We start from the raw sequence: 9,819 nt of genomic DNA on the forward strand, positions 1-9,819 counted from the left end.
AAAAAAAAAAAAAAAATTGTTGATCTTCTTGTATGCTTTAGTTGCTTTGAAGACTACATATACTCCTTTGAGTCCTAAAAAGAATACCATTTATTGCAATAAAGAAAATAATTATCAGGCCAATATTCTAAGCAAAGCTCCATAGGCTTCTAGGAAAAAAATGACAAAGTTTTTCTTCTACTTCAATCTGTTCCTACATAGACATTTGTAACATTAAAAGTCTACATAACATTTTACTTTTTATTATTATACACAGATGCACATATATGAACACATGCATATAATTAGTATATAGATCACATGATTAGAAACTATGAACTACCAGTATCAGAAAAATTAGAGTAGTTGGAAATGGGAGATGGTTCAGTCAGTAAAGTGCCTGCTGACCAAGAATGAAGTCTTGAGTTTGTATCAATGAGACTTATTTAAAAAGTCACACTGGTGGTGCATATCTATAAAACCTGTGGTCAGGGACAGGGAACAGTGGAGACAAGCAGATCCACTGAAAATTGCTGGCAAGCCAGCTTAGCCAAAAAGATGAGATCTGGTTTCAGTGAAAGACCCTGTCTTAAGGAATTTGATTGAAAGAGGATCCAAGAAGACAGCCAATAAAAACTTCTGGCCTCTGCACATGTGCATACATTCATATACCCATGCAAACACATAGATGTAACACAGAGAGGGAAAGAGAGACAGGAAGAGAGAGAGACAGAGACAGAGAGAGATAGAGAGAGACAGAGACAAAGACAGAGAGAATCAATAGAATGAAGAGGTTGAATTAACATACTTTTCTGGGACATCTCATAATATAATTGGAAAATCTCTGGAGGTGGAAGTAGAATTGAATGTTTCCAACAAGTACAAGAAAACTAAATAAATCTCTTACCATCAAGAACTACATCTCAATAAAAGATGGGATGTTGTGGCTAAAGAAAACCATCTTTGGTGTCTATAAAACTCAGGTACTAGTCCATTATGCCTAAAAGGAATAGCTTAGCATGCTATTCCTTAAAAGTTGCCAATGTTGCATTTGTCCTGTTAGAAACTTGGAAATATTTCACTTTATAACTAAAATTCTTGGTGAAAATAGTATGTAATTTCTCTTTCTCTCCTTGGAAAAGATCTCTGAATAAGAAAAAAATACAAATCAAAACGACCCTGATATTCCATCTTATACCAGTCAGAATGACTAAGATTAAAACCTCAGGTGATAACTCATGTTGGAGAGGATGTGGAGAAAGAGGAAGACTCCTCCATTGCTGGTAGGATTGCAAACTAATACAACCACTCTGGAAATCAATCTGGAGGTTCCTCAGAAAATTGGAAATAGATCTACCTGAAGACCCAGTAATACCACTCTTGGGAATATACCCAAAAGATGACCCACCATGACAGAGGGGCACATGTTACACTATGTTCATAGCAGCCTTATTTATGATAGCCAGAAGCTGGAAACAACCTAGAGGTCCAATGACAGAAGAATGAATACAGAAAATGTAGTTCATTTACACAATAGAATATTACTCAGCTATTAAGAATAAGGACATCCTAAGTTTTGCAGGCAAATGGATGGAACTAGAAAATATCATCCTGAGTGAGGTAACTCAGACCCAAAAGGACATGCATGGTATATACTAACTAATAAGTAGTTATTAGCCAAAAAAAAAAAAAAAAAAAAAAAAAAAAAATACAGAATACCCAAGATACAGTCCAGAGAACTCAAAAAGCTCAACAAGCTGAAGTGCTTAAGTGAGGATGCCTCAGTCCCACTTGGGAGAGAGAATAAAGCAATCACAAATTGGGAGGGAGGGAGGGACCTGAGGGAAAGTGGACAGGATGGGTTGGGGGAAGGGGAACCTGATCTGGTTTGGATGAGGGAAAAGGACTGAAGGCCTGAGAGCCAGCAGAAAGAATGTAAACAGACGACCTCAGGAAATAGGAGGTGGGGGAACCCTCCAGAATGCACCAGAGACACTGGAGGTGAGAGACTCCCAGGACTCAACGGGAGGGACCTTAGGTGAAATACCAGACAGTAGGGAGAGAGAACTTATAGTGCCCACCTCCAGCAGGAAGACAGGACATCAAGTGAGGGATGGAATTGCCATCCCACATTCACATCTCTGACCCATAATTGTTCCTGTCTGAAATAATTACAGGGATGGAAATGGAGAGGAGCCTGAAGAAAAGAAGGTCTAGCGACAGGCCCAAAGTGGGATCCAGCTCAAGGGGAGGTTTCAAGGCCTGACACTATTCCTGAGGCTATGGAGCGCTCACAAAAAGGCATATATCATGACTGCCCTCTGAAAGACCCAATAAGCAACTGAGAGAATCAGATGCAGATATTTGCACCCAACCAATGGACAGAAGTAACTGACTCATGTTCTTAAATTAGGGAAGGCTAAAAGAAGCTGAGAAGGGCAATCCTGCAGGAGGGCCAAAGAAGAAATTAAATAAATAAATAAATAAATAAATAAATAAATAAATAAGAAAAAGAAAACCAATACAGTAATAGACTTGACATCCTGGACTGTCCTAAGGACTTAATATTAAAACTAATCATAAAATAATGTCTTAATACAATGTGGAATGGAACTTCTTAAAATAGAAATATTAAATCTGAATTATGTTTGTTTCAGCTTATTTATTAATTTATTGACTTACTCTATTCTTTATCTCCCATCCATTAAACCTTTACTGAAAACTGGTCATTTACAAGGAACTGACAACTAACAATAAAAAAGACAAGACAAATCTCTGCCCTGACATTGTATGGTGTAAACTTAATTCATTCATTCATTTATCCTACAAATTTAATAGCCATGGTATTTGGAAAAATCTAGGCTGGATATTTTGAAGAATATTTAGAAAAGTGTTTCAGATACTATGTGTTGTTCCAATTACTTTCTGTTGTAGTAATAAAAGCACTAGCCAAAAGAAACTTGGAGAGGAAATGGTACATTTCATTGCATGTCCTCATCATAGTTCATTACTGAGTAAAGCCAAGACAGGAACTCAAGCAGGGCAGGAAGCAGGATACAGGAACTAGAGCAGAGGCCACAGAAAATGGTGCGTATAGGTTTGCTCCTTCTGATTACTTTTTCATACAGTTTAGTAATGCTTGTCCTCTGGTGGCACCACTCACAGAGTTCTAGGCCTTCTTACATCAAACATTACTCAAGAACATTCCCCCAGACTTGCCTATAAGCAATTTGATGTAGGTAATCCTTCAATTAAGGTACTTTCTTTCCACATGACTCTAGTGTGTATCACATTAACAACAAAGCAAAACAAACAAAAAATCCAAAAAAACAAAAACAAAACTAACTGGTACATGCAAACAAGTAATTTCAACATAGACAAAATCTGTAGGAGGCCGGCCCGCAGCGTTCCTACTTGCGTGGGTTCCACGAACCGGGAATTTGGAGGCCTGCAATAAGAGGGCAGAGAAAGGAGACACACACCAGGAAAGTTTCCTTATCGAGGTGTACTTTACTTCAGTCAAAATGAAGCATATATACTTAGCTACAACACAGGTATGCAATTAGCATTTAGTTGAGAACAGACATCAAAGCTCAAACATTGATACAAAGGATTCCAGAACAGGGAAAAGAGATCAAAGGTTCACGGCTTCCTAGGGAGCTGGTATCTGGTTCCGATTCATTTACATAGGCTCCAAACCCCCAGCGAGTTGAGTCGAGTTGTCATCTCTGGTTTCGGTTGGAGTTCTTCCGTGAGCACAGCAGGGCTACCACAAAAATCTGTTATCAAGATGATTTATTCTAGTCTTCAACAAAACAGAATGAATACTGAAAGCACCAGAATGAGATCATTTTAAACTGAAGATAACCTAGAGAAGGGGGCATTAAAACAGGCTGTAAATTGGGGCAAATTCTGGTGCTTTGAAACAAATTGCTGAAATACCCCAGTCAAAAGCAAATATGCCAAACTTATTTGAGAAATTATAATTGAATGTATGTCCTACAAGGAAAAGCACTGGAACACATTGTAGATTATCTAGCTAAATATTTGGGCAATGTTGCATTATTATGTATGCATGTTCTTATTTATTGATCATCTAATGGTTATCACATGTGATAACAAGCTATATATACATATGTATATTATATGTGTGTATACATATATAAATATATGCAGGAGCCATAGAAAAGTGCTGCTTTTTTACACAGATACATATGTATATATAACTTTATGGATGTCAAACAATAAGAGAAATCTTGACTATTTAGATGAGCCAGCCCTTCTATCCCCTCACTGTGCCTAAAGTCTCTGATTAACACAGTGTACTTTGATGTTCTCTAAGTGTTGTAAAACGTAACATTACATAAAGATGTTTACAAAAGGTCAGACATATTATTGAGAGATATATAGAAGTTTGGGTTTCCAACTGTGGCCACCTTGACTGTGCCAGCTCCAGCACCTTGCTAAGCTTCCAACAGACAACAGGTGAATGAGCATTAATGGAGGCGCAGCTTAGCTCTCCTCATTCTTCAATTTCCATAGACTCATGAAAAATAATATATACTTGTTATGTTAAGCCACTAAGTTCTAGAATGCTTTGTAGTAAGTAGTACTCAATAAAAATTTTGTAATGCAATTGTGTTCAATCATATAAAAGTTAGGTCACATGCCATTGAATTTTGGTTAAAGCCTCCAGGAGAAGCTAGAAATATGATTAAGAGACTGTTGGGAAAATCATGGTCCATTTTATACCATGTAGAGCAACTGTTATTTGATGTAATTATACATATCAAATGCATTAATGAACTATGAATATAAGGATCAAAATGGAAGTTCTGACTCCCTCTCATTGGCTATATTTAATTCATTGTTATAAAATGATTGTTTAGAGAATAATAGCTATCCAGTTTATTGTTATAACATAGAAAGAAAGAAAGAATTCATTGTTTTCTGGGAGAAAATATAAAACCGTTTTCATTCATAGTCCCATAGGGGAGCAAAGACATCTCTCAGAAAATATTGCTAAGGAACAAAGATCAAATTACAGGTGTGACTATAAGACAGCTATAAAGTTTGTGAAGGAATTAAGGAAGAGCCTAGAAGGACATCTTTCTTGCACAAAAGGACTTACAAAAATATGAGATGTGTGGCTTTTTAACTCAAGGACAAGAATAGAGACATATTCAAGGAACTAGAAACATTTTATTTCATCTGGATTGGCAATGTTATCCCAATTTGCACTCAAAAAGGAACTGAAACTGAAGGGAAAAAATATAAAACTGACAAAAAGTCTTTTGTACTCTCAAATTTCTGTAGGTATGATGTAGGGATATTTCTCAATGTTTTCTTTTTTAACTACTTATTTTATTTTTGAAATTACAATATAATTATATCATTATCACCCTGCTCATTCCAATCTCCAAATCTTCCATATGCCATTACTTTTTTTCTTTCAAATGCATGGTCTCTTTTTCATTAATTATTTTTATATAGATTATGTATATGTGTGTATATTTATATACATATATATTCCTAAATACATGAATACAGCCCACTCACTCTATATGTTGTTTTTATGTATGTTTTCAAGGCTGACCATTTGAATAATCAGTTGTTATGTTATTCCCTGGGCAAGATTACTTATAATACTCTTAGCATTCCTTAAATGTCTTTAGTTCTTTGTGCAGGGTTCAGGACTCTTAGCCTTTCCACCTTCCACTTGAATATGCCGATTGGTTTTATCTTTGCTCATATCAAATTTAGGTTTCATGCTGACAAGACTTTGTGGGTGTAGTTCTGGCTTTATTAGGAGATAGTGTCTTCTAGCAAACTTTCTGGTCCTGTGGCTCTTACAATCTTACAATCGTTTTCCCTGAGCTCACTTCCCAGCATTCCCTGTGCTTTAGGTGAGAAAGTTCTGTAGTATATGTTTCCACTGACTGAGCTCCACAAGTCTGCATTTTGGTTGATTGTGTTTTTCTGCCATGATGTCTATCTGCTGCAAAGAGAAGTTTCCTTGATGAGGCATGTGACTGCACTTCTCTGTGGTGTGAGGACAAACATTTAGAAATTTTTAGAAAGTATATTCACTTACTAAAGGGGTCTTTGTAGGTTCTCCTTCTAGGCCCACGATTTCATTAGTCTCAGTATTTGACTAGGTTTTCATGATTTCCCTTTTGTTAAAGAAGTAATTTTTCTCCATTAATTTATTTACTTATTCACTTTATGTCCTAATTTCAGCTTCCCTCTTCTCCAGTCACCCTTCACACTCACCCTTCCTCTTCCTCTCTCCTCTTCACCTCTGAGAAGAGAGAAGCCCCCCCCCACCTCATGCCAAGCTACCCTGGCATATCAAGTCACTCCATAATTAGGCACATCTTTCCCACTGAGCAGTCCAGGTAGGGGAACAAGATCCACAGATAGGCAACAGAGTCAGGGACAGACCCCATCAAGTTGGTGGGAGTCCCACATGAAGAATAAGCTGAATATCTGCTTCATATGGAGAGTAGGTGACTAGGTCCAGCCCTTGTATGTACTTTGGTTGATGGTTCAGTCCCTGGGAGCCTGCAAGGGTCCAGGTTAGTTGACTCTGTTGGTCTTCTTGTGGAGTTCCCATCCCCTTTTATCCCCTTTGGGTCCCTCAATCCTTCTCCCAACTCTTCCACAAGACTTTCTGAGCTCTGTTTAATGTTTGATTGAGGGTCTGGGTATCTGTATCAATTGACTGCTGAGTGGAGCCTCTCAGAGGACAGTTATGCTATGTTCTTGTCTGCAAGCATAACAGAGTATCATTAATATTGTCAAGGATTAGTTCTTACCCAGGGTCTTATGTTGGGCTATTCATTGGTTGGCTATTTCCTCTGTCTCTGCTCCATCTTTGTCCCCTGCATATCTTGTAGGTAGGACAAATTTTGGGTAGAAGATTCTGTGGGTGATTTAGGGTCATTATTACTCCACTAGGAGTCCTGTCCACCTACAAGAGGTGGGCAGTTCAGGTTCCATATCCCCAGTTGCTAGGAGTCTCAGCTAAAGGTACCTTCACAGACACCCTGGAGCTTCCTGTAACCTATAGATGGCACATCCTATGGAAATCCTACTGCCCTGCCTGCTGATAATTTCCATTCACTATCCAAGCCTTCTCTCCCCAGCTCTCCTATAACTGATCCCTCCCCTACTTCTCTCACTATCCTCACTTCCACCCAGTTACCTCCCTCTATCCGTGTCCAGAAACACTTAAAAAATGTTCAACATCCTTAATCATTGGGGAAATCTTTATCAAAATGACTCTGAGTTTCCACCTTATACACATCACTATAGCTAAAATCAAAAAACCAAGCAACAGTATATACTGGCAAGGATGTAGAACCAGGAGAATATTCTTCTATTGCTGGTGGCAGTGCACACTTGTACCACTATTCTAGAAATTAGTTTGGCAGTTTTTTCAGAAAAATAGGAATAGTTCTAATTCAAGACCCAGCTATACCACTCCTGGGTGTATACCCAAAAGATGTTCCACCTTACCCCAACATTTGTTCAACTATGTTCATAGTAGCTTTATTCATAATAGCTAGAACCTGGTAATAATCCAGATGTCCCTAAACTGAAGAATGGAAAAGGAAAATGTAGCACATTTACACAATGGAACACTAAGGACAACCATGAAAGTTGCAGGCAAATACCTGGAACTGGAAAATATCATCCTGAGTGATGTGACCCAGACTCCAAAGTACATGAAGAATGGATAAGGAAAATGTAGTACATTTACACAATGGAATATTAAGGACACCATGAAATTTGCAGGCAGGTGGATGGAACTGGAAAATATCATCCTGAGTGAGGTGGCCCAGACTCCAAAGTACATGCATGATATGTACACATTTATAAGTGGACATTAGCCATAAAGTACAGGATAACCACAATACACTCCACAGACCCAACAAAGCCAAATAAGATGATGCTTCTTAAGCAAGTCTTAAATCCAATTAGAGAGTTGTTTGTTACCAACAAGGTATAGATGCCACTAGTGCACCCTTAGTGTCATTGTGCTATTCTGGCCATTGTTGTGGTTCTTAGGTTTCATAGCTGAAAAGAGCTGTTGGTTGCTTCCCTCCTTTAGAAGCATGCATGGTATCTAATAATACTATAAAAGCTTGTCCTAGAGGAAGATTTCAGGTCAGTTATACCCCAAGGTTCTTCAGGACCTGACTCTGAAGTGCATGATATCATTGTCAATAGGGACATATCTTCCATGTCTAGGAGGTAACCAAGGTCAAAAACAATCAATAACCTGTCATTTTTAGGAGTCTCTTGGACAATCCTGACCAACAACTTAAAAGAAAACTTTTCATGTAGTGTTGAGTCTTTTGATGGATATTCTTGGCTCTTGCATAGGATATTGCCAGCTCAGATGACATATATATATTTCCTTCCTCTATGTATCTCCTACCCAATGAAAAACTTCCCCTCTTATTTCTTCCATTTCCCTGTCAAGACCACTTGGAGCCTGTTATTACTCTCTATTGCTCCTCCACCTCCTACCCTGCCCATGATCCCTTTTTATTTTCTTTGCTTCTGCAGTTGCTGTAGAATATCTCTTCAAATCTTAGCATGCAGAGCTAGGAACCTTTAATGAGAGAGAACATGCAAAATTTGTCTTTTTGGATATGTATTACTTCACTCAGCATGATCTTTTCTAGTTCCATTCATTTACCTGTAAAAGTTTATGATTTAATTTTCTTTACAGATGAATATTACACAGATTATCATTTTCTATTTTTTGGTTAGTAAGTCATTTTCATTTCCTAGCCATTGTGAATAAAAGTAGCAGTGAACATGGCTGAGCAAATAATTGTAGAGTAAAATGTCTAGATCTTAGAATATATACCAGAATGGTATAGCTTGGTCATGTGTTCTTTGGAAATTGCAAAGGATATCTAGATAGTAAAATCGTGCCTGTGTAAAAAACCAACAGCCATGAAAAGCATGAAAAACTTGACTCATTAAAACCATCTTGGAGCAGGAACAGCAGGCAGCATTCAGCAAGGAGTGTTAAGTCACTTTAGGCTATTGATTACTATTAACTTTCATTCTTCCAGACTACTAATAGGAATATCCATTTACATGTTTCTGTTCCCATTCTTCCTTTATAATGCAGGCATGTTTATAGCAAATGGCTTTCCCTCTGCTCTACAACTTTCTGAATCAAGAGGAACCCTCTATGGATCTGATTTTGGTCACAATATTCTAGACCATATACACACACATGATGCCATGATTTGAAAAGATTTGAAAGTGCCCTAGATGAAAGTTAAAACATTTTATAAGTAACATCAAGTTATCATTTGTACCCAGAAAGCAAGCTACCATAGTGTTGAATTTATAGACGAAAGTTTTCATAGCTGAAATGTGCATGACTCTTGGTAGTAATTTATCTCTCTAACTGTGGTCCTAAGTATATAGGTATAGTATATCCTATAAATATCTAGATCCATTCCAATCAATCACAAAAAGTTGAGAAGGCAGACAAATTTTGAAAAGAATACTCAGACATTTCTGTTATTTTCTTTTTCATCCCTCATACTCCCATGAACGTATATCTGTGCTACTCTGCTTAAGGTAATTAGAAAAGAAACATTGTCCTAGAGGAATCCGTAGTAGATCAAGGTATCACAAGTGACTTGATAGCTAACTGAAGATGGCTAAAGAAGTCCAGAAAATATGGGTTGTGCTTGCCTTAGAGCAGTAAAACTATTCTGCAGACAAAAAAAAATAAATAAATAAAGGATACTAAGTATAAGGTAGTATGTTACCCAGAAAGAATTAACTGATAAAACAGCATAT

The sequence above is a fragment of the Mastomys coucha genome, unplaced genomic scaffold (genome assembly GCF_008632895.1).
Source record: "Mastomys coucha isolate ucsf_1 unplaced genomic scaffold, UCSF_Mcou_1 pScaffold15, whole genome shotgun sequence".
Classification (NCBI taxonomy): domain Eukaryota; kingdom Metazoa; phylum Chordata; class Mammalia; order Rodentia; family Muridae; genus Mastomys; species Mastomys coucha.